The sequence below is a fragment of the Lynx rufus genome, unplaced genomic scaffold, assembly GCF_022079265.1.
Source record: "Lynx rufus isolate CCGP_SWC_20201006 ecotype Redwood Valley unplaced genomic scaffold, mLynRuf1.p SCAF_1, whole genome shotgun sequence".
Taxonomy (NCBI): Eukaryota; Metazoa; Chordata; class Mammalia; order Carnivora; family Felidae; genus Lynx; species Lynx rufus.
The window spans coordinates 77,213,028-77,239,370 of NW_025814823.1; the positions used below are offsets into that span (position 1 = coordinate 77,213,028).

At 47.6% G+C, this 26,343-nt stretch overlaps 1 long non-coding RNA gene across 1 annotated transcript in view; it reads left to right on the forward strand.

The window, feature by feature from the left end:
- LOC124513608 (uncharacterized) overlaps nucleotides 1–26,343 on the forward strand; it is a 56,970-nt gene that overhangs the window by 24,838 nt on the left and 5,789 nt on the right. Inside the window, exon 2 of the long non-coding RNA XR_006962460.1 lies at nucleotides 7,539–7,632. This is a non-coding gene — a long non-coding RNA (uncharacterized LOC124513608). The remainder of the gene's footprint in view (nucleotides 1–7,538; nucleotides 7,633–26,343) is intronic.

Here is a 26,343-nt window from a genome sequence, read left to right on the forward strand (position 1 = left end):
ACTCGATGGGCAAACCCTCATCTCTCCTTCTCACCCACCTTTAAAAGGACCTTTTTAGGCTAGTATGCAGGTGGAAGAGATTTGTCATCAAAAAATTAAAAATAGAGCTACCCTACGACCCAGGATTTGCACTGCTGGGTATTCATCCAAAAGATATAAAAATGCTGATTCTAAGGGGCACGGGCACCCCAATGTTTATAGCAGCCCTATCAACAATAGCCAAATTATGGAAAGAGCCCAAATGTCCATTGACTGACGAATGGATAAAGAAGATGTGGATACTACTCGATGATGAAAAAGAATGAAATCTTGCCATTTGCAACAACGTGGATGAAGTGGAGGGTATTATGCTAAGTGAAATAAGTCAGCCGGAGAAAGAGGAATATCATATGATTTCACTCATTTGTGGAACTGAAGAAACAAAACGGATGACCATAGGGGAAGGGAAGGAAAAATATGGTAAAAACAGAGAAGGAGGCAAACCATAAGACACTCTTAAATACAGAGAACAAACTGAGGGCTGCTGGACGGTAGGTGGGTGGGTGGATCAGATGGGTGATGGGCATTAAGTAGGGCACTTGTTGGGATGAGCACTGGGGGTTATATGGAAGTGGTGAATCCCTGGGTTCTACTCCTGAAATCATTATTATGCTATATGTTAACTAACTTGGATTTAAATAAAAATTTTAAAACGTTATATAAAAAAATACTCTTGTAGCTACAATACCATTTCTCTGCTGTTTCCAGGCAAAGCTTCCTGAAACATGTCCACATGTGTTACTGTAGTCTTCTCCATCGCTTTTTAAAATGTGAGGTATAATGTAAAAAAATAAAGAAATAAAATGTGAGCTATAATGTAAAATATAACAGGCATGTAAGAGTACATAAAACACAACTGTATTTGTTTATATATAAATGTATGTGCTAGTTATATAAATATGTGTTTAGAGATTGATGTCTAGACTACAACATCACCCGCACCTTAGAAACCCCCTTAGAAATTCCTGAGTCGCACATCCTTGCCCCCATGGAAATGACCACTTTTTTGAGCCTTGGGCTAATCATCTCTTTCTTTATGGTTTTCCCAGCTTTGTATGTCTCCCTAAACTACATTATATATTTTCTAGTTTGTCTGTTATATGGGACATATCATTGTATGCATCCTAAACTGGTTTGTTTTTTGTTTTGGGGCCTTTTCTTTTGGTGTGGTTTTGTTTTTGCTCAACATTATTGAATTTCTATTGTGCTGATGTGGGTAGCTGAATTGTGTTCAAAGTAGAGTATGACATTACATGGATATATCCAGACTATGTATCTTTTGTACACTTGAAGGACATTGATGTTGTTTCCAGTCTTTCTCTCTTTTGTTAACACGAAACATGCTGCTGTGAATAGTGTTGTAGGCAACTTACTACAAGAGATTATCTAGGGATTTAAGTGGTGGGTAGTAAGTTTGTACATTCTCAGGCTAACTGGATATGGCCAATTTTTCTTGAAGGTCGTTATACAAAGTACGTTGCCCAAAGCATTCTGTGAGTATTTCCACTGCTCCATACTCTTGGCAACCTTAGCATCAGCAGGCTTCTTAATTTTCCAGCTGTTCAATATGAAATGCTGATTCACTATGGTTCTTTTTTTTTTTTTCAACGTTTATTTATTTTTGGGACAGAGAGAGACAGAGCATGAACGGGGGAGGGGCAGAGAGAGAGGGAGACACAGAATCGGAAACAGGCTCCAGGCTCTGAGCCATTAGCCCAGAGCCTGACGCGGGGCTCGAACTCACGGACCGCGAGATCGTGACCTGGCTGAAGTCGGACGCTTAACCGACTGCGCCACCCAGGCGCCCCTGATTCACTATGGTTCTAATGTGTATTTCCCATATTGCTAATAAGGTTAATCGTCTTTCTAAAAAATGTTTATTTATTGAGAGAGAGAGAGAGAGAGAGAGAGAGAGAGAGAGAGAATGAGTGTGCTCAGAGGAGGGGCAGAGACAGAAAGGGAGGGAACCCCAAGCAGGCTCCACACTCAGCAACAAGCCCAAGCCCGAGGTGTGGGCACTTGATCTCACACCCCTGAGATCATGACTTGAACCCAAATCCAGAGTCAGATGCTTAACCGCAGGTGCCCCAAGGTTAATCATCTTTTCAAATGTTTATTGACCATCTAAGTTTGTTCTTGTGTAAAATTCCTTGTTTGCATCTTCTTGGTTGTTTGTCTTTTCTTATTGAATAATGCGAGTTCTTTTTATCCAATAGTATCCATAATATTATATATATTGTATATATACCCTGAGCCACTTTATGTCTTATATTTTTACATTCTTTGTGGCATCTTTTTATGAGCAAGTTGTCATTGATTTAAATATAGTCCAATTTATCAATCTTATATTTTATGATAAATGCTTTTTGTGTCTTGTTTAAAATTTTTTTTTTTTTACATTTGTTTATATTTGAGAGGGAGAGAGAGAGACAGAGCATGAGCGAGGGAGGGGCATAGAGAGAGGGAGACGCAGAATCCGAAGTGGGCTCCAGGCTCTGAGCTGTCAGCACAGAGCCCTACGTGGGGCTCCAACCCATGAACCGTGAGATCATGACCTGGGCCGAAGTCAGACGCTCAACCGACTGAACCACCCAGACACCCCTCGTGTCTTGTTTAAGAAAAAAAAAAATCGTTGCTTACCTCAGGGTCATAAATACCTTCCATATTTCTCTCAGTGTTTCAAAATTGTGCCTTTTACAACTAAGCTGAGATTTCTCAAATACAAAGGAGGCAAATGGTCCAGTTGCAATGCAAAGATTGGGCTTTTACAAGTTCCGTTACATGCTGAAATGGTCAAGGTCTACAATTAATCAGTAACTTGATTGTACAGCTAGAAAGTGCAAGGACTCAGAAGACTGCATCTCTTCCCCACTGCACCGTGACTGTCGTCTCATGGTACCAGTTCTTCTAATCGCTTATTTACTACCATTTTGCTCTTCATTTCTTCTTTCCTCTCAAATGTTCCATCTGGATCGCTTTTTTCTGCCTTTATGCATTTCTGTAGGAGTGGACCGTCAGTGGCAACTTCTCGGTCCTTGAAAATATTTCTACTTTGCCCTTGTTCTTAAAAGGTATTTTCGCCGGTCTACAATTTTACGGCGATGGTCGTTTTGTGACGGTCCCATTCTGTTGTCCTCTGGCCTCCATGGTTCCTGTTGAGAAACCATTGAAACCCTAACTTTAGGGTTTTGCATCTTTTATTAAGGACAATCTGTTTTCTTCCAGTTCCTCTCTTTTTAACCTGTTTTTCTCTCTGTCGTTGATGTCCTTTAGTTTTTCTACAATATGGCCAGGTATAGATGTCTTTTTATTTATGGGGTTTTTATGTACTAAATATTCCTGTGTGTGTGTGTGTGTGTGTGTGTGTGTGTGTGTGTGTGTGTATTAGTATATATTTGTATATATATTTAATATATGTTAGTATGTATATTAATATATATATATATATTTCTCTTTCTTCTCTTTACTTCTCTTTCATATTTTACAGGAAATGGTAACAGGCATAGATGGAGCAAGGTGGCAAGGTATAAGAGTGTTTCGGAGCGAAGAGTATGTGGTTACTCCAGCAAAGCTGAGCGGAGGCTTGCGTGGCCCATGCTCACAGAGTGAAGGGGCAGGTGCGAGATGAAGCAGAGACATGGGCGGGGACAGGATGTTCAGGGTCTGTAGCCAAAAAGCAGTGGGAACCACTGGAGGGTTTACAGCGATGGTGAGAGGATCAGATCTGTGTATGGAGAAACTCTTTTGGCTTTTGGAAGAGAGAATAGAGTGGAAGGAGCCCAGATGAGAGGTCAGGAGACTAATTAAGAGGCTACTGTAGTGTCCAGGCAAGGAATGCCAGCTTGTTCTAAGGTGCTGGGAGTCGAGATGAAGAGAACGAAATAGAACCAGAGATATCTAGGAGACAAAACTCAACACAGGTCTGCGTTTTGGAAGTTCTGGCCAGAGGATGAGGACGAAACAGAAATCAAGCTCATGCTATGACACAGAAAGAATATGAGAAGTCATTATTTTCAGACCGTATCCCTAGGGAATCTCAAATCAACTAAAAATCTATTTGCCTTAGGGAAGTTATTTATGAGACCGCATTTTCCCTGTGTACCTCACTCTCTGGGCAGCTGTCTCCCCTCTGTTCCCTCCTCGGACCTTTTGTCTCTTGCCCAGACTCTTGTCAACCTCACCATCCACTCATGACCGTGCTAAAAGCAGCCAGGAGGGGAAATGCACATGCCGCCCTCACCACACCTGCTCACTCCCTCATGGTCCATCTTTCCCCCTGTTTCTGCAGATGAACTGTCCACACCAGGACCACACCCTCCAGCTGTGCCCTGGCTTCTATTCCCTTTGCCCCCTCAAATCCCTTTCTCTCCACATCATCATCTTCCCACCCTATCAGAACATCCCCATCAGTATAGAAATACGATGTGATTTTTCTCATTTAAAACAGACCCTTGGAGCCCACGTGCCTACCCAGCCACAACTCTACTTCTCTTCTGTTTGCAGTTGTACTTCTCAAGACAGTTGTCCATGGCCACTGCCTATGGTTTTTCCCTTCCCGTTCTCCCTTGAATACACTTACTAGGCCTCTGCTTCCTACTCCAACCACCACTGGACCTGCCGTCATTAAAGTCCAAAGTGGTAGTCATGTTGCTAAATCCGTGTGGACCGTGGCCAGTGACTGAATGAGTGGCCCGGGGGTATAAATGGCTGTCCCTGCCTCAAAGTAGGATGAACTCTGTGTGCAAGCTCCACTTCCAAGCCTCCGGGTGGGACCATACTAGAGCCCATCTCTAGGAAACCACATTCGCGCTTGACCTTCCTCCTGCTCTGTCCCGCTTTCGTGCTCCCCTTGTCTCAGGATCACTACGTACACCTCTTGAACCCGGATCCTCCCTCAGGTTCTGCTTCCAGCAGCCCAGTGTAAGACAGTTCCTCTGTGCCTCATCCCCGGATGTCCAGGGAAGGCTTTCCACATCTGTGTCAAATATTAAATGCTCCTATCGTAATTAACCTCGGCCAAGATGCTGGTCTATCTCGTGTCTGAAATTTTTAGTTAAGTTCTGCCTAAGTCCTTCCATCTCCCTGACCTAGTTTTACTCAGATGAGGATATCTTACTATTAAAATTTTAAGTAGCCTCCAGCACTGCTCCCCGTAATTAACACAGATCTGGCACATGGAAGGCATTCATGTGAATATTCATGTGAACATATTTTGAATGAAGGAATTATTTCACTCAACCCTCTGATGGGCTGTACCCATTTGCCTCACAGTGCCCTTATTTTGGTTCGTCTTCTACTTCCTAAGATCTATAGCCTTGAATAGATGCTGGTTTCTGCTTCTTCAAAAGTGGGGCAGAAACTAAAAAGACAAATCTTCTCTTGTTCTGAAAGATAAGCTCCTTGAGAATACGGAAGGGGTTTAGCACAGATGTCTTCTTACAAGGCTTTCGTGGTTGGGAGGAGACTTAATGGCCCTTGATGCCAGCCACTTCTTGTTCTAATCTTTCCATCACGTGATGTGGCCACACAGGCGTGGACCCGACGCGGGCATGCAGTGAGATAATAAATATTAGTGTTCCAAGCCACCAAATTTTGAGGTCATGCCTTACTCAGCATGGATACTAACAGTCTTACAGTGACCTAGTAAGACGCTTGCGTCTGCTCTCAGGGAAGCCTTTGGATTTCAGAGATGTAAGATCAGAAGTCATTCTGAACAGAAAGTTCAGGAATGGGAAAGAGCAGAGATCCAAGGGGACACTGATTAAAAACCAAAGTCAGATTGGAAACTAGTTTTAGGCAAACAAGAGCTACTCCAATGTTGATTAAAAAAAAAAAAAATCAGCCCTGGGGCACCTGGGTGGCTCAGTCGGTTGAGCATCAGACTTCGGCTCAGGTCATGATCTTGAGGGTCGAGCCCCACGTCGGGCTCTGTGCTGACAGCTCAGAGCCTGGTGCCTGCTTCCCATTCTGTGTCTCCCTCTCTCTCTGCCCCTCCCCTGCTCATGTTCTGTCTCTCTCTCTCTCTGTCAAAAATAAACATTAAAAATAAATCAGCCCTTTCATAGTCAAGTGACCTTCATACCACATATTCTAAGTTAAAAAACTAACAATGAGATCCTTGTGTTTTGCTTCCCTAGATAAGCACTGTTGTGATTTGTTTGTAGAACCTAAATGTTTTCCTGAACAGACACTGTAACCTTTCAAAAATGCGTATTTCTAATACTCTATAAAATGCCTTCCCCCCCCCCCCCCCTTAAGCGTGTACTAACTTTTGACTACAGCTGCATTTTCTCATATCTGCTAGGGTCAGGATGTCCCATCTTTCCTGTTTGTGTGAAACCCCTCCTTTTTCTGATGACGGGTGGGTGGGGGAGAAGTCTTGGAGGGGTGTCGTAGTCTGTGGTCTTTTTTCCCAAAAGGGTATAAAATAAGACGATGAGGGAAATACCCTTAATTGAAATGGATACGTTGATAACATGTCAAGGCACGTTAGAGACTGACACTCTTGAAGTGAAAAAATGAGGAAGTGTGTAATCTTACAAGTAAGCTCAGCTTTATTATTTGTAAGTATAGGGACAAAATAATTTCTTTATATATGGGTCAGGGGTGGTAACAGTATCACAGAAAAACAAATCTCCTTTTTGCAGCCCATCTCGTAGAGCATGACTTCGGGCTGAATTCTGGATGAGATGTTTGGAAATTGTGCAGGACTCAGACCTATCTTCCGTTTGCAAACTGGGTATCCGGCATCCCTGCCTCCTGCCTACTAAATGCCAGTAGCTCCCCTTTAATAGTTGTAGAAATCAGAAAATACTCCGACAAATATTCCACTCTGGAAATCACTGCTCTGTTACTGTCTCTGAAATTCATCGTCAAGCCCTGCCATTCGTTACGTGTGATGAGTCCTTGAGCAAGACTCCCCCCTCAGCTCAGGAAAAGAGAAGACTTACCGAAGTCAATCAGTGCATTGTATTCTCTGATGACAATGGTTGCTTTAGGGTACCTGAGTCACTTGGAGCCTATGACGCCTAAGGGAGTTTTAGCTTACCATCTTCAGAAGGAGACTCTGGTCTTCCCGGGCCACTTGAATGAGAGGTTGTAGGCTGTGGGGCTGCCAGAGTCATTTTGCACCTTTTGGAGCCCAGTAAAAATCAACCCAGGGGAATGCACAGTGACTCTGGGCTACCTATAGATGGTTCTTTCCATGCAATAACTCCTGCTAGCCTGGAGGAGGAGGACACTATATTTCTACTTTACGGTTGGGTTGGAGGGTGCCTCACAGCGCGGTCCAGGAAGAAGTTGTATATGCAGTCTGTGGTCCCAGTACTTTCATAGACTATTTTTATTGTGCTGCCTTTATCCCTGAGCCAGTTATGTGTCCCCAAGGCTACATCCTGTACCCTTATGGGAGGGAAGGAAAGGCAGGGTGAACACACAGGTGCACAAAAACACTTTCCCAGTCCTAATTATCTTGTTGGTTGTCTGTTTCCCCCCTCTAGAATCTAATGTCCATAAAGGACAAGAATTTTCACTTGTTTTGCTCGCCGCTGTATTCCTGGTACCTAGCACAGTGCCACAGAGCGAGAGGGAAAGGTAAGTCTTGGTTTCCTGCTTTTCTGTATTTGCCATCTAAATGGTATTGATATTTACTCATATTCACTCCCTTTCTGTTTTTTAACTTTTTACCGTAGCATATTTCAAGTATCTACAATGCAGAGGAAATATAAATCCTGTAATTCCTGTTTACCTGTCTCCACTCTCCCTTTCTGCCCCTCTCACTAGGTTATGTTAAGTAAAATCCCAGAGACTTGCACACACTCCTTGTAGCAACTTCTCTGGTTTCTGGGATACTAGTTTATTTCTCTTTTCTTTCTAGCCACCCCTTCTTAGTCTCTGATCTTATGGGGAGCTCTGTCCTTGGATGGCTTGCTGGAGTTGTCTCACCTTGGGGCAGGGACGTGGGTCTTGATTATTTCTCTGCACTCCTGGACGTCATGGAGTCACGGCTGTTCTGGGGGCAGGGGTCCGGGGAAACATGCACTTGGGCGACGCCGTCTTCAGCGGACGTAGGGTGACTCTATGGCTCACAGCGCCCATGACAGTCTACTCCTCATGCTAGTGTATGCATTACCTTCAGGGACTAGTTCTGGGCACAGCCTCCTCAAGACTTTGCCTGGCCCCTTTTCTTAGAAGTCGTAAGAGGGAGGTTGGTAGGACGTGTCTTTGTCCATTCAGACTGCTACAGCCCAATCCCATAGACTGGGGGCCTAATGCGCAGCAGAATTCTATTTCTCACAGTTCTGGAGGCTGGGAGTCCGAGACCAAGGCTCCAGCGGATGTCTGGTTCAGGGACGTGGCCGTCTTCTCGCTGTGCCCCCGTGGTGGGAGGGGCGAGGGAGCTCGGTGAGGTCTCTCTTAGAAGGCACTAATCCTATTCAGCAGGGTGCCACCCTCGCGACCCAATCACCCCTCAAAGGCCTCATGTCCTAACACCATCACACTGAAGGGTAGGTTTCAACAGGTAAATTTGGGGGACACAGACTTTCAGTCCCCAGCGGGATCACACACAGACTCTGCAGCAGATCTCGAAATTGCGAGTGCCAGTCATTGTCTCCTCCTCTGTTACCGGTTCTGGCGGGGCTCCCCGTCAACCCGCACCTCTGCCCGGACAGGTAGCTTGCCTGGTGAAGTGACCTGCATTTCTGAGAGGGTCACGCCCTTGCTCACGGCCCCCTTCTTAGGCTGTGGTTTAGTATACTAAAGGTATACTTACCTTTAATACCTTTAGTATTGGTCATGAGAGCACCGAGAGCCACCCAGTGGATTACGCGGGCACCAAATTTATTCTTCGTAGCGCCCCCCTGTGTCAAAGCAGGGCACTGCCTCTTTATGATCAGGGGCAAGGCTCAATCCCTGTGCCAGGATGATCGCACATCCTGTCTTCTTGCCTGACGGATTTAGGGCATGATGAGATTAAAGTGCCCAGGCGTGGGGCAGCTGGGTGGCTCAGTTAGGCATCTGGTTTTTGGTTTTGGCTCAGGTCATGATCTCGAGGTTCGTGAGTTCGAGCTCCACAACGGGTTCTGCACTGGCGGTGCAGAGCCTGCTTGGGATTCTCTCTCTCTCAAAATAAGTAAATTTAAAAATAAATAAATAAAAGCATGTAAAGTGCCCAGGCGCTTCTGTTCTTGAATATCCCACTTTTCCGGTACATGCTTTCTGTACAGCTCCTTGGCAAAGGATGATGGCAATCATTACTGTATTTACTTGCCATGGGGACTCCTGAGGACCTGACCTCCCATTAATTAGCGGGTTCTGGGTCAGAAGACTGGCTCAGGGATTGAGATATATTTCATCACTTCTTCCACCTCCAGTGCCAACAGTTCTGGCATTTCAGCCTTACTTAGTGTGGACCATAATTTTCTCCAAAGCTCCAGGAGTCATCCCATCAGCATGACACAGCCATTTCCTGGGGTCCTTGCCAGGGTGGCCAGCCACGTGTTGCAGTACACAGCTCCTGTATAAACCAACTCTCCCCATCCAACCTCTTCTCCCGCCCCTTTTGATCCATCACCCTCAAGATCCAGCCCCGTAAACAGTCTCCAGCTTGGCTGGTCCACGTGGGCTGGACCCTTGGGGCTTAGTCCCTCTCCTCCCCCAGTGTGTCCTACCCTGTGTTGTCTGCCCCCAACTCCAGGTATCGGTCCCGTGGGAGGGGGGAGTGGGGGTAGATCCTGTGTTGTCTTGCAGTGTGGAGACCTCTCTGCCTCATGTTCCAACAAGGGATGAGTGCAGCCTCAACAGGGAGGACAGGGAGGACGGGGCCATCTGGATCCCACCCCCCCCCCCGCCACCCCCACCCCGCCTCCCGCACGGCTCTGCATGGGGTTTCCAGGTTTAGCCATCAGCATTAACTCTGATGTCTCCATTCAAATCGTAGGGTCCCACTCATCCCAGCAAGGCCCATGGCACTGATTAGCAGATCCACCAGGACTGAGCATTCAGATTATTTGGAGCATTGCTGTCCTCATAATCAGGTCCTGCTCAGGCTATAGGAGATAAGGATCTCTTCAGATTCTACCCTCAAGGCTCTCTAACTTTCACGCCTTTCTTCCTGTGGTGATTCACAGCCCCCAGGGCCTCACAGGGGTGTTCTCTGGCAGGTCAGTGACTCAGCAAAAGCCACTGGTTACATCGTTCTCCTGAGTCTTTTCAAAGCCTGAGTGTTACACCTGCCAGTGCATGCTGCCCTCCTCGCATCCACCCCAGTTCATCACCAGTCAACACCAGTGACCATCGTGCTCCTCCAGAGAGCCAGCCAGTGTCCGGGCTTCACTGCCCACCATGGCTGGGTCTTCATTTCCAGTCGGCAGGTGGATGATCCAGCTCTCCAGTTCGATTTTAGAGTCTACACCGGGGCCACCAGCCTCTCTTCCTGAACTCCTCTTGGTCCCAAGCCCTATATCCATACTGTGCCTTAACTGCCTGCCCAGCCCCGCATGCTACAGACTCGGGCTTCTGTCCTCCCGTCTCCCTGCTCTGTTATGACAGCCCGTCTGGGAGTGCACATGGGCCACCTTCCTGTGGGTTTCCTACTTTTTGTCTCAGTATCCCATTTTTCTCTCTCCTTCCACCTCCGGAACACGGTCCATCATCGTCACTGCTGCCGAGGATGCTTTTCTCAAGTACAGATCTTTATTCTCGCGGGAACACTTACTTAGCACTTGCAGTGCCCCTGCCTAGATTATTTTCTAGACGTAGCGTGGTGACCAAAACAGATAAAGTCCCCGCTCCCATGGAACTTGACATTTTAGTGGGGGAGAGACAGGCAGTAACCATGAAGAAATAGGGAAGCGAATAGGTAAAAATAAATATTAGCGAGTGATCATTGCTGTGGCAAGGATTAGCAGAGTATAATGGAGTGCTGACATGGCTGCTGTGTAGTAATATCCACCGCCCCACTGAATACCACCACCGGCTTCCCATTGTCCTCTGCGTGTGGTTCAGACTCTGGCTTGGCACGAAAGAATGCTGTGGGGACGAGTCCCCAGCCCCTAGTGAGGATCCAATGGGGGTTCTTCTGGTTCCCTGGGTTCCAGCATTCCTGTGGGAGGCTTTTCCTGGAGGGTGAGGCTGTGTGTCCTGTGTCCCCCCCTTCCCCCTCTTCTCTTCCTTCCCTCACCCTCCCAGGATCCCCGGTGCCAGAACAATATTGCTTATGAGCCGAAGCAACAAAAGCCAGCTGCCTCAGCAGGTTTATTCTTATCAGTGACTGAACCCAGACAATTAACAATCCATTTCAGTGGTGACTTTGGCCATTCTTTTTGGGAAATGCTGAATGGGACGTGGCTTTTGGGAGGAGAGATTCTTTTTCAAACAGGGAGATGCCATGCTCATTTCTACTGACCCCTGTTGTCACCAGGGAGTGGTTTTGTCGCCCTGTATTTAGCATTGGCCCCTCCTAGCCCAGCACCCCTCTCTAATCTGCATCACTGGGGTTATGCTAGGAGCGTGAAAACTAAATGGAACCAGAATGCAACCAAGCATGTTATCAGTGGGCCCCATGTCATGGCTCATGATGCCTGGATGACCCCAGTTCTCACCAGGAACCGTGCCTTCATTTCCCTGCACTCAGGGCTGGTGAGCGCCTCCGCAGAAGGGAGCAGAATTTCCCCTTCCCTCAGAAAGGGAAGCTTCTGGCAATCCTGCCTGGGCAGGTGCCTACCTTTGCTAGTTTATCAGGGCCCCTAGTCACTAGTCTGCAGACATTGGTGACTGATTCCCTAAATACCCCCGATGTCCAGCCAGAGCGCGTCTTTTCCTCCAGCCTCCTCTTTCCCCTTTTGTTCCTGCGTTATTTCTCCCTCACCTTTCCTGCAAGGCCCCCTTCTCCCTCCCTGCCTTCTCCCTCCCGCAGTCTCTCGTCACTGATCGGCTCCGCCTCCCCCTAGCGGCGGGTCCGGGAAATCACTCGCTGCAGCCGGCTTACCTGTGCTGCGGGTGCAGAGGGCAGAGACCCCAAAGCAGAAACAAGCATGCATCACCCAGCGGAGGTTCATCTGTCATTTTAACCACAACAGACAGCCCCATCGCGAATAGTGAGATGTCTGTCCTTCCTTATGGGATTTCAATACACACGCAAAAACTTACAACTCTATAAATCAGACTTCGTAACATGTACCATAAAGCCTTAGGTATTTTTCTCTTATTATACATAAAGTATAGAGACTCTTTTTAAAAATTTTCTAAAAATGTTTTCATTTATTTTTGAGGGAGAGAAAGTAAGTGTGAGCGGGGAGGGACAGAGGGAGACACAGAATCTGGAGTAGGTTCCAGGCTCTGAGCTGCCAGCACAGAGCCCTGCCGCCCCCCCAATTCATGAACGCTGAGATCATGACCTGAACCAAAGCCGAAGCCGGATGTTTCACCTACTGAGCCACCCAAGCGCCCCGAGAACAGACTGAGGGTTGCTGGAGGGGAGGTGGGTGGGGGATGGGCATCAGGGAGAGCACTTGTTGGGATGAGCACTGGGTGTTCATCTGTAAGTGACCAATCACTGAATTCTACTCCTGAAACCAGTATTACACTGTATGTTAACTAACTTGGATTTGAGTAAAATTAAAAAAAAAATAAGTAAATTAAAAATGTATAAAAGTATGATCGATGAAAAGTAAAAAGGTTTAATGTGAATATTTATATCTGAATTGCATTGTTAAATGAAATAGATCCTGTAGGATTGACCTTGGTCATATTGATTGCCCTTTGAGTGGACTTACCATGCTTTACTGAAAAAACTGGGTAACACTAGACCTTATGTCTGTATATCTGAGGCTGACAAAAGTCTTAAGAAAGACAGGGTGAGCCACATGATCTAAAAAAGGCTAGGAAGACCCTGCTATGCCTGAAAATTTTACCCCGTGTCACTCAGCACGAAATGATAGAATCACCTGGGACTAAAATCAAATGTTCATATTGATGGGCAGATGTCCTTAAAGTCAATTAACTATCAGCTTCTTCTCCTTTGCATGGTTAAACCTCTGACAGACAGACGGACTCCAAGCCCCTGGAAAGTGATGGGAAAACGGTACCATAAGGAGCTGGGTCAATGCTCACACCACGGGACCCTAAAAGACAGAATAAGTCAGGGCTGAGCGTGGGGGCACCTTCTAGGAGGCAGAACAAGAGTGTGAATAGCTTTACCTCCAGCTCCCCCTGGGCACAGCTTCGGAAAGTTGGTATTTCATGAGTCCTTAAGAAAATTTCTCTCCCCCAAATGCCATTGGTGTGGCTCAGGAGCTGAAAGAAAGACCTTCGTTTCTTATTTTAGCTCCCTGTGAACTCCTCAGCCCTCCAAACAGCATGGTGAGGTGGGCGCTCTTATACTACTCGTGGCTCAGATAAACTGAGACACAGAGAAGTTAAGGGACTTGCTCGTTAGAGTCACTTAGCCGGTGGGCAAGAGGGCAGATTCCAGCCCTCAATCTGGCCAGCACTCTTGCGCCCCAGCACGCAGTGGGTCTTCCATTGCAGGGGCGTGTGGCCACACCCAAGCATGAGCTTTTGTGACTGCGGGACATGAAGCCAGATGCCACAAGTAGGTTGCAGTGGATCTTACCAAGATCTTTTAGGCGACACTGGCTATGAGTGCTATTAGGTCTGAAAGAAGATGGTTCTGGACTGACGCTTAATTTAGCACACAATTCAATCTTATCCTTCAGGAGTCTAAGCCGGATTCTATACCAAAGAGTTGGAATCTGGCTGGCCTCAATTTCTATGGGTTTGCATGGTCCCCCTCACCGATGGGCACCAATTTCATTAATTGCTTTATGGAAAACAAAGACAATAAGATTTCTTTTTATTTTTTTAACTTCTATTTATTTTTGAGAGATAGAGAGAGGCAGAGCATGAATGAGGGAGGAGCAGAGAGAGAGGGAGACACAGAATCCCAAGCAGGCTCCAGGCTCTGAGATGTCAGCACAGAGCCCGACGCAGGGCTCAAACCCACAAACTGTGAGATCATGACCTGAGCCGAAGTTGGACGCTTAAGAGACTGAGCTACCCAGGTGCTCCCACAATAAGATTTATTTAAGCTAGTCTTTTCACGGTGGGTTAAGTGTTTCAAAAATGATCAGTTTAAAAATTTGACAGCAGCAGAAGTTGGGAGAACTCATAGTTTGTGGCCTTGACCGTATTTCAGTATGCAGCTTATTATTCTGGTGTGGCCGATGAAAGATGGAGAAAAAAAACATTCTAACGCTGAAACCCAAACTTCCTTTGCACATGCAGGCAATCCATGGAATTAAAACAACAATTAAAAAGAGCTCAAACTCACTCTAGTTATAGTGATTTTTTTATGCTTTTTTTTTTCCCCCAACTGTGATTTTATCTGTTAGCATAAAGCCGAGTGGTTACATGGTTACCAAGGGTAGGAGATCTAATTCCAGATCAACCAGCGAAAACTGGGGAGATTTAACCACTGACATCTGCAAGGCCCAAATAAGACCCATGTTGCTTCGATGATGCAACATCCCCTACCGTATTTCTGAAAATGTGCTCCATTGTCACATAGTAAAAGTAAACATTGGGTTAGTTCCCAGGGATGTTGGTTCTCTGGAAAAAATGATTCCAGCTCCTCTGTTCTTTACAAACAACTTAAGTAAACCTATGAAATGAGACTCTAGCCCTTTCGATTCTGATTACTGGTCCTTCTGAGATTTCGTCCATTCGGAATGGATGAGGAGATCAATGATATCTTTGGAAAGACTGTAAGCCCGGACCAGGGGGGGCAGGTCAGTTTTATGTCTTTGTGCTGTAGACGCTTTTTGCTCACGGAGCCAGCTGGTAGACAGAATTGCTCTCCTTAATTCTGGAAGCTGTTCATGAGGAGCATGAGCTGGATACGCTGACAGAGATCAATGTTCTCAGTGGATCGTTCACCGAAAACAGAACCCTGATTTGCCGCCGAGGAGGGTTTTTCTGTTCCTTCAGGGACCAGTTTTCAAGAATGGCTTTAAGGAAGGCGTGAATTGGAAACGAAATCTGAAATCACAGGATAAGTAACATCTTCCCGTATACTTGCCCCTTTGGGCGGATGGTTAGTTTCTGGTCGTTTAGCAGGACTGTTAGAATGAATCACCGTCTGAAATAAACTCCTCAGACTTCGTAGGTGTGCTCCAGCACCTCTGCTTAGCACCCCAGGATTAGATTTTTGTCAAAGTTTGAAACAAAGAATAACTAAGATTTGCGTCGCAAAGAGGAAACTAAGGGAGCCGGTATATGATCTTTGTGAACGATCCAGAATAACATTGTGCTTAATATGGTATACGACTGGCATTTTGCGTTATGTGTCCACATACAGAAATTCACGTATGTGGCATTTCCCCTTCCAGAAGTAATTAGGGCATTCAGGTAAAACCAATTTTTTTGGTGAACACTTTGTTATATAAAAGAGTTCTCTGTGTTGAGCCACACACTGGGAGACGGTAAATCAGTGGGTCCTTCCAGGGTGTGTTACGTTTGATTACACTGAGATTCCATAATATTTTACCCTTTTCATTTTGTGCTCATACTTTCAGTGGTTTATGAAGTAACAGTCTCTAGATTTCATTCCAAATGGAAAGTTGGCATGAAAACTCTCAATCCAATTATTCCTGTACACATTTTGAAACAAATCATTTTGGCTTTTTTGAAAAAATTTACAGGAGGTGATAAAAATAGGAAATTTCGGGTTTCAGATGTTTTATAGCATTCTTGTAGCATAATAACTGCTTCATTAAAAATAATTTTGCAATACAATGTGAACTTTGTGAGATGTCTAAAACACATTTGCTGGCTTTCCTTTTAAAGCTTTGTTTGCAAGAAAGTTGTATTATTTTATATTTTGTGTTTCATATTATTCTGCTAAGGCTTTGGGAGATATCGAATGACTACCCTTCCCCCCCCCTCCGCCCCCTGCCCGATGCATGGCCATAAGGAGTAAGGCATCTGGAACGGGGTCCTACTCTTGAGGGGGGAGGGCTCAATTCCCAGCTGGGGTCCCCAACACAGGAGAAGATGCCAGGATTGGTTTCAGTGCTCAGTTCTCGTTTCAATCTCCTGACCTCCACACCGTCAGCTCGTGGGACGGGCTGGAGGTAGCTGTGGGAAGCTCTTCTCTAGGGCACTTGAATACGACACAGCTTTTTTGATCAGCCATTAAAGGAGACCGTGAAGGGGAAAGCAAAGCCATCCTTCTCTGCTCCGAATTTGGGAAATGGTTGTTTCACAGACTGAACAGATTTTAGGAGGGTGGAAAGAAATCTCAAACTCACTTGATGCAGATGTACTTTGGCTACTCGATTCTCCTCTCCGAATTCCCCCTTCCCAACAATGCTCACATCTCTCCAGCGATGGGAAATTAGTCTCCAAAAGCAGGCAACGCCTTCCGCTAGTGAAACAACCCCAGTGTAACAGAGTTCTTCCTGCTATCGATCTGAAATCTGTCTTCCTGTCGTTTCCACCCATTGTTCCCGGTCCCATGCCTCAGACCCAGAGAGAAACAGGCCTGTTTTCCTTTCTTTGACAGCAGTTCAGCTCTCAGAAGGGAGGCAAGGGGCAGAGTGAGAAGGATTCATGGGCAGGCAGGGTCCTGTTCTCTGTGACCCTCAGTCCCCACTGGTGCACAACTGCGATTCTAAAACCTGACTTACAGGGTGGTGGTGAAGGTTTGAGAACATGTGTACAAGCACCTGGTACAGCTCCTGACGTAGAGTAGCTACTGAATAACAGATTCTCGTTATTATTACCATTGAAGGCACCTGGTGATTTCCTTTTCTTTGGGTTACTGGCCTCCGTTCCTCATCTGTCTTTCCCATTTGCAGTGTAGGGTCCCTTCTCAGTCATTCTGGTTTTGCCCAGGACATTTCCATCCTTGGTTAGACATGGTGCTTGCTGCAGAATGGATTGGAAACCCTGCCCAGGCGCCCTGCCACTGGCCACTGATGCCCTACTGATGTTCACAAAAGGCGCTTTCTTCTTTTTTTTTTTTAATTTTTAAAAAATTAATTTATTTATTTCGAGACAGACAGAGAGGGTGGGCGGGGGGTGGGGGGAAGAAAGAGAACAAGCAGGGCAGGGGCAGACAGAAGGAGAGACAGAATCCCAAGCAGGCTCTGCGCCATGACCCCCATTTGGGGCTCAAACTCACAAACCGTGAGATCATGGCCTGAGCTGAGATCGAGGGCACCTTTTGGGGTGAGCACTGGGTGTTGTATGGAAACCAATTTGACAATAAATTTCATATATTGAAAAAAAATGATAATAATAATAAAGAGTTGGATGCTTAAACCGACTGTGCCACCCAAGGGCCCCTAGGGCGCTTAATTCTAACCGGTTCATTCAGAGACCAAGTACCAGCAAATGTTTGTTAGGGAATCACAGGCATTTTGTGGAACAGGAACAATAAAGAGTTGGTAACTGAAATTCACGCTCTCCGATGTTACGCTAATAAACGACAGCATGCCTCTCTTGTGTGTGTCTTTGTGCCAGATTCAGGCACGTTTCTTATCTTAACTCACTCCTCACATCCGTCCAGTGATGTGGGTACAGTCTCTGCCCTCCTAAGAGGACGCAAGCAGCTCCGACCCCTCCCTTCCCCATCCGCCGCCAAACTTCTCACGGTTTCCATCTGCTTCTCTTGACTGTTTCCCCAGTACAGCACGGAGCTCCCCGATCCCGAAAGGGAACCTCGTAAGACAAACAGAATTACCATCTCTTGGTTAAGAGTACTGTAGTTGCAGTTTTCTGTGGACCCTTTTTACATTGCTCTGAGGGGACGCTTTCAAGTCGCTTGAGAAATATTAAAGAATGTAGTAGAGCCTCAATCTAGGGTTAAATGCTTAATAGTATGTAAAAAGGAAGCAGTTATAATGGGGAAAAAATACGCCTGTAGCCAATGTTCCCTGTAAAACAGACTCCCAAGCAAGTTCTGAATGTTAGCCTGGAAAAGCCAGGGTGGAGGCATCCAGCTTCTCCTAAAATTCTTCTTCTCATGTTGCCTCTTTTCCAGATCATCCGAAAACAAGTACAGTAATGTATCTGGCCTATAGGTGCCAAGCCTTGTATTGTTCACTTCCAGACACTTTTCTTGATTATGTTTGGGAACAAAAGTCTGGCTCTGGTGTGGCGGAGAGAGTGTTGGGTGGAGACAAGAGAAGAGAACAGATCCGGACGCGGGGCACTGCCTCGCGGGAATTCACAGGAGACCCAGGCTTTGCTCGGCCCTGGGCTGGCGTGGGGTGGCCCTTGCGGCCACGCAGCTCTGTCGTCTGGGAGAAGCCCTCGTGCCAGTCAGTGTCCCGCCAGGAAACCGCTGGCGTTTCCAATTAGGAGGATTCGGGGAGGGTGAATAAGAAGCTGTTTTCAGAGGTGTGGGCATGCTGTTGGAAAGCCCCAACGAGCAGAGCAGTAACCAGCCCAAGTGACACAGCTGTCACCACCCCTGGGCCACGGCGGGGGGTGGGGTGCGATCACGTAGCGAGGACCACCTGTGGAGGATGCAGAGACACAGGGGCTCCGGGAGACCCCACTGGGAGGGGAGGGCCCCTCCCCGGCCAAGCCTGACAGGACTTCAGAAGACAGAGGAGCCCCCTGCACCGCACAGAGGCTAGCCTCTCCTGGCGGGGAGCAAGGTGGGGTTGGGGACAGGCTGTGGGTCCAGAAGGGCAAATGGGTGCTTTCTGCCTCAGCCCTGAGGACCGCAGTGTAATGTGCAGCTAGATATGTCCCACTGGGCCATCGGCCTTTGGTTGGGCATTGTGTGGTCTTAACCAAGGTGCTGCTCTTGCTGAATCACGTGCAATGTTCTTTCACCCCTGAGTGGGGAGTTCAAGTGCGCCATGGCCAAAAATTGTTGCTTGTTTTTCGAGGGTGTGGCAGGTTGGAAGACCGGACCATGGCATGAAGGACAAGCACGCCTGATATTTTCTTCTCTTGAATGGGGGTCGGGGGGGGGGGCGTGGAAGGCAGCGAGATGGGGCTCAGCGCAGCGTTCCTGGAATTGGGCCCGCACATTCCCACACATGGTGTTACTTAAAACTGAATAAGCCAGACTTGGGGTATTGCTCTGTGAATTATTGTCATTGTTTGGGTCAGGCTTTCTGTGTTAGACACTGGAGGGTGGGACGTGGGATACACCCTGAAGGAAATAGCTGTGGCTACTCTCCTTGAGATGAGCCAGGGGCTGGGAGACCACCTCTCGGGGACCAGGAGGAAGTTCGGTCTGGAGGCAGAGGGTGGGGGCCACCACGATTCCCACTGAGGGGGATAGTTGTGGCCTCCCCAGGTGGGCGCCCTGGGTGGGGGAGGCTGGGCGGGGAGGCCATGGTCTGGTTCGGATCGGACAGCGCCCCTTCCCGCAATACTGTGACGTCTTTCTACTGGCCGTCAGCCTTCCAGACGCTCCAGCCGCAGGTCACAGTTGCTGCCATCATGCGGGGGTGGGGAGGGGGGAACGGTGATCAGCGAGCTGAATCCCTTCTTCAGGATGGTGTAGGGTAGCAGGGGCATTCATTTTTAGGACCTGCGGTATCCAGAAGAGAAAACTCAGCAGCATGTCTACAGGGAGAGGTCAGGAAGGAGAAGCCATACCCAAGGCGGGACATGTAGGCCCGGAGGCTCGGCCATCATTTCTTGGGTGTTAGAAAAGACCGTGGTCTCATTTCACGGTCACAGGCTAATTAAGCCACTATATGGGTGAGTTACACGTGAACAAAGCCCCACCTCTTCTCCTCCAGTCTCGAGAACTCGTTGGTCCTGCCAACTACTTGCTGTACTTCATAGATACTCTTCATGGATGGGTGACTCAGCTTAGTGTAGAAAATGCATGAGTAGGCAAACTCTCTTTTAACTGGGGTGATAGTGGGGGCAAGCCAGGCATATATACCCTGAGCCTAGAAATCTAGGGAGACATACAGAGTCGAGTGGCAACATTGGCCCAGAAATGTAGGCTTGAAACCATAGTTTGCCCTTGAAAGCGTGGGCACGCAGTGCCATGGTGGGACACTGGCTTCGTGGTCTGGCCAAGTCGGGGGTTCAGCCCATCCCGAAAAGTGACTGTCCAGCTTGGTGGCCTGGGACACGTGATCTGATCTCTGTCTATAGTCTCTTCATCTGAAGGGCATAGCGAGATAAAATGATCTGCTGCGTGTCAAGAACTTAGAAAGCTATCTGGAACTTACCAAGTTTTTGGTCCGTTCGCTCACTCGCCACTCAAGGAATATTTACTGAGCCCTTGCGGCAGGAATGGTTTCAGGCAATGAATAACACGGGTGAAAGTCTTTCCGGCATGGAGTTTGCCCTTAGGAGCATGGAGCCATGACGATCGTTAGAGCTTCATCCTTTTCTTTGCATCGCACACTTCTCGTAGGCTGGCAATGTGGGCGGGTTACGGGCTGTCTACGCCACCCTATCTTGGCTTCTCTGAGGCATGGCTGAGACAGAAGGTGGAAACGCATTCCTGCCGAAGTTGTTCGTTCTTTCAGAATTGCTAATGCTTCCTTGAGGACTTAGGGCTTCAACACGGCTGAGCTGGGGAGTGGGGGTTGGATTCCATGGCTGGCCCGTTTTGCCACCATACTGTCAGGAAATGCCCAGCCCGTGAGGGAACGGAGTTAGGCGTTAAGCAAGAACTTCCAACTTTTGAACTTTGCAGTAGGACGGAGTTAAAATTGAGAGTTGGTTTAAACATGGAAGTTTTCTAGAGGTTTAAAAAAGCATTTTTACTTTGGGGGGTCGGGGAAGGGCCTTACGGCAAGGGCCTGCAGCTCCCAATTCAATTAAAAACCATGCAGAATCTCTCCACGGCTCCATGCCACATGGCTCCAATCCACACCAACATATGCTCTTTGCGATCGTGTCCTGGCTTAGATGTTTAGGGCTGTCTCTCAGAGCTCAGCTCTCATATATTTTAGTTGGATTCGCTGATTCCAGGAAGAGGAATGGGGAATGAGACTTGCAAAAAGCAAAGAAAGTGGGGCGCCTGGGTGGCTTGGTCGGTTAAACGTCGGGCTTCGGCTCGGGTCATGATCTCATGGTTTGTGAGTTCGAGCCCCGCGTCAGGCTCTGTGATGACAGCTCAGAGCCTGGAGCCTGCTTCAGATGCTATGTCTCCCTCTTTCTCTGCCCCTCCCCTGTTCACTCTCTCTCAAAAATAAACATTGAAGGGGCACCTGGTTGGCTCACTTGGTTGGGTGTCCAAGCTCAGGTCATGATCTCATGGTTCATGGGTTCGAGCCCCGCATTGGGCTCTGTGCTGACAGCTCGGAGCCTGGAGCCTGCTTTGGATACTGTGTCTCCCTCTCTTTGCCCCTACCCTGCTCGCACTCTCTCTCTCTCTCTCTCTCTTTCTCGCTCTCAAAAATAAATATTTTTTAAAAACTAAGAAAACAAAAGCATAGAAAGAAAACCAGCAACATTTTCTCACCTTTAATTACGGAATGTGGCATGGGGGGAACTCAGCTTTTTCCTTCCTGTTTATCATACAAGGTGTATTCATTCATTCATTCATTCATTCAACAAACGCTTTTTGAAAGTCTGACTTCTGGCAGGAATTGATGTCGGAGATAACAGTGAGCAGAATGGCAACAACAACACCAAGAAGTTGTGGTCCTGGCCCTTGTGGAGCTCACTTCCGGTTTAGTGGGGGAGACAGATATGAATAGAATCCACTGTGGTGATAAATGGAACGATAACAACGAGGTGTTCCAAAGAAGAGGTTCATGGCTCTCTAAGAATGAATAATAGGAGAACTTGCCCCATCAGGGAGTCAGGGTAGGTTTCCAGTGGAGGTTAATTACAGCGGAGCTCTGAAGGAAGAGTCAAGTTTACCTTGGCAAAGGAGAGCCGGGAAACGGGATTCCAGGAGAGGGAGCGCACGTGCAAACGCCCTGTGGTGCATGTAACTCCCAGGCAGAGATGGGCAGGGAGGGAGACGTAGGGACAATAGGTGGCAACGAGGCTGGAGGGCATGCCAGACCCTGCCATGCTTCATGGCACACATTAAGGATTTTGATCATCATCCTCACCGAGAGCCACTGACATGTTTTATGAGGAGATGGGAGAAATGTGGTTAGGTTCCTAGAGGGTACCAGTGTGCAAGGCTGGACGGGGAAGCCTCCGGACTGCAGTGCAGACCTGTTATGTATGTAGGGAAAGAGGGGAGCAAGCAGGACTGGGCAGGAGAAGCTCAGACCTTGATGGAGATGTGACAGAATCGTCAGATGACTCCGTGGGAGCTCTCCTAGTCAGCTGGGACTGCTCCAACACGTAATGTGGACTGAGGGCTTTAACAGCGGACGTGTACATCTCCGAGTTCTGGAGACCGGGGGTCTGAGCTCAGAGTGCGGGTATGGTCAGATTCTGGTGACAGCCCTTGCCCTGGTCGTGGTCCTCACATGTGCAAGCATGCGGGGCAGGGGGTGGGGGGAGATGGAGAGGAAGGGAGAGAGAAAGTGAGAGAGGAGAGAGGGAAAGATGGAAAGGGAGGGAGGGGGAGGAAGGGAGAGAGAGACAAGGAGATCTCGTTTCTGAACGGGATGCGAATCCCGTCTTGGGGACACCACCCTCACGACCTCATCTAAACCTAATGACTTCTCAAAGGCCTCACCTCCAAATACTACCAGGCTGGGGGCGAGGGCTTCAATATATCAGTTTTGGGAGGATGCAAACATTCAGTGCGAACGCCTGCCATGTGCCAAGAGCCGCACCCCTGCCTTGAAAACAGGTGACTAGATAGCCATGGTCCTGCTTTCATGGAGTTTACAACCTCGTGGTAAGAAAGCAGTGAAAACCTGCCAGCAGGTATGGAGCCCCGGAGCAAAGATTGCTTGCTAGAGGACTCCCATACTGGGCGGAGGCTGCCAGGCCCTGGGGCCCCTGTTGGGCTCGCCCCCGGGTTGGTGGCCACCGGCAGAATGGGGTGGCGGTCAAAGCTGGGGGGGTTCCTGCAGGTGGTGCAGCCATACGCTGCTGACCACACCCCGAAGCCTACCCAGGCGGGTCTTTCTGGAAGGCCCACTGAGCCACACACCTTCGGGGCACCGTTGGGATTGACTGTAGAGAGCCCTTCCTGTGATGACAGAAAAACCACACCTGCTAAAACATCAGATGGAAACGGCCTTTCTTGTCAAGAAAACGCCGTACACATGGGGCGCCTGGGTGGCTCAGTCGGCTGAGCGTCCGACTTCAGCTCAGGCCATGATCTTGAGGTTCGTGGGTTCGAGCCCTGCGTCGGGCTCTGTGCTGACAGTTCGGAGCCTGGAGCCTGCTTCGGGTTCCGTGTCTCCCTCTCTGTCCCTCCCCCACTCACACTCTGTCTCTGTCTCTCTCTTTCCCTCTCAAAAATAAATAAACCTTTAAAAAAAAAAAGAAAAGAAAATGCAGTACATACAAACCTTTCTCTCAAAAATATACCAAATAATAACCTGATGCAACCAAAAATTTCAGTAATAGATTTAATGTAGTAATTTGAGTAATAAATGTCACATTGGAGTTGCCAAACTTAGCATAATAATCAGATGCTTTTTGCTTATTTATTTTATGTTAGTTGTTTTCTAGTAAATAGAATCATTTATACATATATATATTTTTAAAAATTTTTAATGTTTATTTATTTTTGAGACAGAGAGACAGAGAGCACGAGTTGGGGAGGGGCAGAGAGAGAGAGGGAGACACAGAATCCGAAGCAGGCTCCAGGCTCCAAGCTGTCAGCACAGAGCCCAACATGGGGCTCGAACTCATGAACCGTGAGATCATGACCTGAGCCAAAGTCGGATGCTTGACCAACTGAGCCACGCAGGCGCCTCAGAATCATTTGTATATTTTTAATGATAGTAGAGAGAAATGAAATTTAAAATGTTGTTAGTAGGGAAAAGTGAAAAACGATGGTTGTGACAACTTCTATTTACTGTGTAATTTAATAAAACTTCATTTGTGGAGAGTAAAATTATTAATAAAACAATAAACTATACATTTTCTCCTGTGGTGCTTAAAGTAGATAACCTAGTTCATCCCCTAAGATAAAGCCTGGAACGAAAGAGACCACACGGTACGTGCTTCAGATTCACTGGAAAGTAATATTTTAAGAAGGGGGTTAGCATATTAATGCAAGATTTAGAGTCCTTTATTTTGTACTTTTCTGGACTATTCATGGACTGTTGGAGTTTAAAACACACACTGACAAGTATTGATAATGTATCATGTTATTCAAAAGCAAAAACACAGGTTGAAATTTTCTACTTGATCGCCTGGCTAATGAAGTAAAGGCTAACAGAAATGAGTCACTGAGAGACGAGTCACTGAGAAATGAGTCCCTGAGATGGCCATAAAACCAACCTGAGCCCCAGATCAGAGGACTCTGTCCATCTCTGTGAAAGGCCTCTCTCTCTAACACCAGCTATTAGAAGCCCATCTGGTTCCACCTGTTTGGCCTCCCAGAACCTTTCTCCCCTCCTCGGCTTTGGTGTTTGCCCCAATCTACCCAACCAAAGAAGCCAGAAACCCGGGAGGTACCTCGGTTTCCTTCCCGCCTGACTTTCCACTCGTCCCCAGACTACCTCTCGAAGTCGCTCAGACCCAGCCGTGCCTCTGTACCCACTGATCCTGCCCTAGCTCAAGGCCTGATCTAGGAGCCTCTCCTCTGGCCTCCCAACCTGCAGAGTCACCACTGACACTTGCTGTGGCTCTCAAAGCCAGATGGCAAGACCGCCAGCAGCTGGCAACTGGTTAGAAATGCAGATGCTGGGCCTTGCTCCACACCTACTAAATTAGAAACTCCGGAGGCGGGCCCTGCAGCCTGTGTTTGAATAAACCTTCCAGAGTAAATTCTGCCAATTGTGAAGTTTGAGAACCACTGCCCTAGTCCATCCTCCATGGTGAGTTGTTCTTCGCATCCAAAGCTGATGTTGTCTCTTCTCTGTTTGAAACAATTAACTGCCTCCTGTTACCAGATAATACATTGAGTGTGATTTTTTTCCAAGCTCTTTGTCATCTGGCCCCTGCTCCCACCCATATACAGCTAGGGTTCTACGGCCACACTCCCCTTGCCCACATTCACTCTCCAGTTAGCAGAAACAAATAGCTTTTCAAGCTTCTGTGGCTCTTGCATCTGCCTCCAAAGGTTGACCACACTATTATCTCCATTTCCCACCTTCCACTTTCGGCCTAGAAATTCTTTCATTCTTTATATTTCTCCCATGTGGTTTCCCCTGAACCCCTTGATTGAGTGGTCACTCCCTCCAGAGACTTCCACAGAACCACACGCATACTTCCCTCCTGTGGGAAGGAGCTCCCCTCTTACTGGAGAGCAGGGAGAAACCCATCTCCATTCTACTTCCGTGCCCTTGTGTTTTAGCACAGGGTCTAACGATTACTTGATTCTCAGTAAATGTTTGTTGAGCCAACTGAACTGAGCTGAGTGGTGTCCTCTGTCACCCTATTCCACTGGCAATTCCATCTTTGACTTTGGCAAACCTTTGCGTTTGGACTGGCACTGGAGAAGTCACCACATTCTCAATGGAATGTCTCAGTATCTGGTTTGTCAATCTCGTAGGATTTTTGAGTGTCAAATGAAAAGGTCCAGCTGAATTATACCCCCTTGGATACAGACACCGGCTTGAGTCAAGTCTGAGTTTTCTCTGCCTTTCTGAATGCTATAGTTTGGACAACTCACAACCTGATGGCCAGCCCTGGGTTGAGCAGCTCTGGTCATGCCTGGACCTGCTGTCACCTGCTTCACCAAGATCAGTTCCTGGGAAAGTGCTAATTCCCATTGATGGTAAAAAGGGAGGGGCAGAATGATGAGGAAATGCTGAGGGCCCTATTCAGTGGCGAGCTCTAGAATGGCCAAGGAAGAGGTCAGCAAAGGACAGGAGCAGAGTGTGTGGCACAGAGGAAAGAGGGAGACTGCAGTAGCTAAGAACAGGGCCAGCTGTCATGGAGCCCTCACAGGCACTCAGCTCTACCTGGGCTCTGTCATCCTGTCCTCGCACTGCTCTCTGAGATGGGGACTATGTTTATTTCCCAAGACGAAACAGAGGCTCAACTCGGCGGTTGAAAACTTTCCCCAAAGTCCCACAATTAAGAAGTGTCAGAGCCAGGATTTGATCCCAACGGTCTGTACTCACACCCACTGAATGGTCTTCCCCCATCTGACGGTTTTGCCGTAGCTTAGACTGCCAGACGATAAGAGCAGAGCCAGCAACGCGGTGTGCTTCAGAGCTGGTGACTTCTGGCCAGAAAGACAACCACTCATGCCTCATTCAGCCCTCC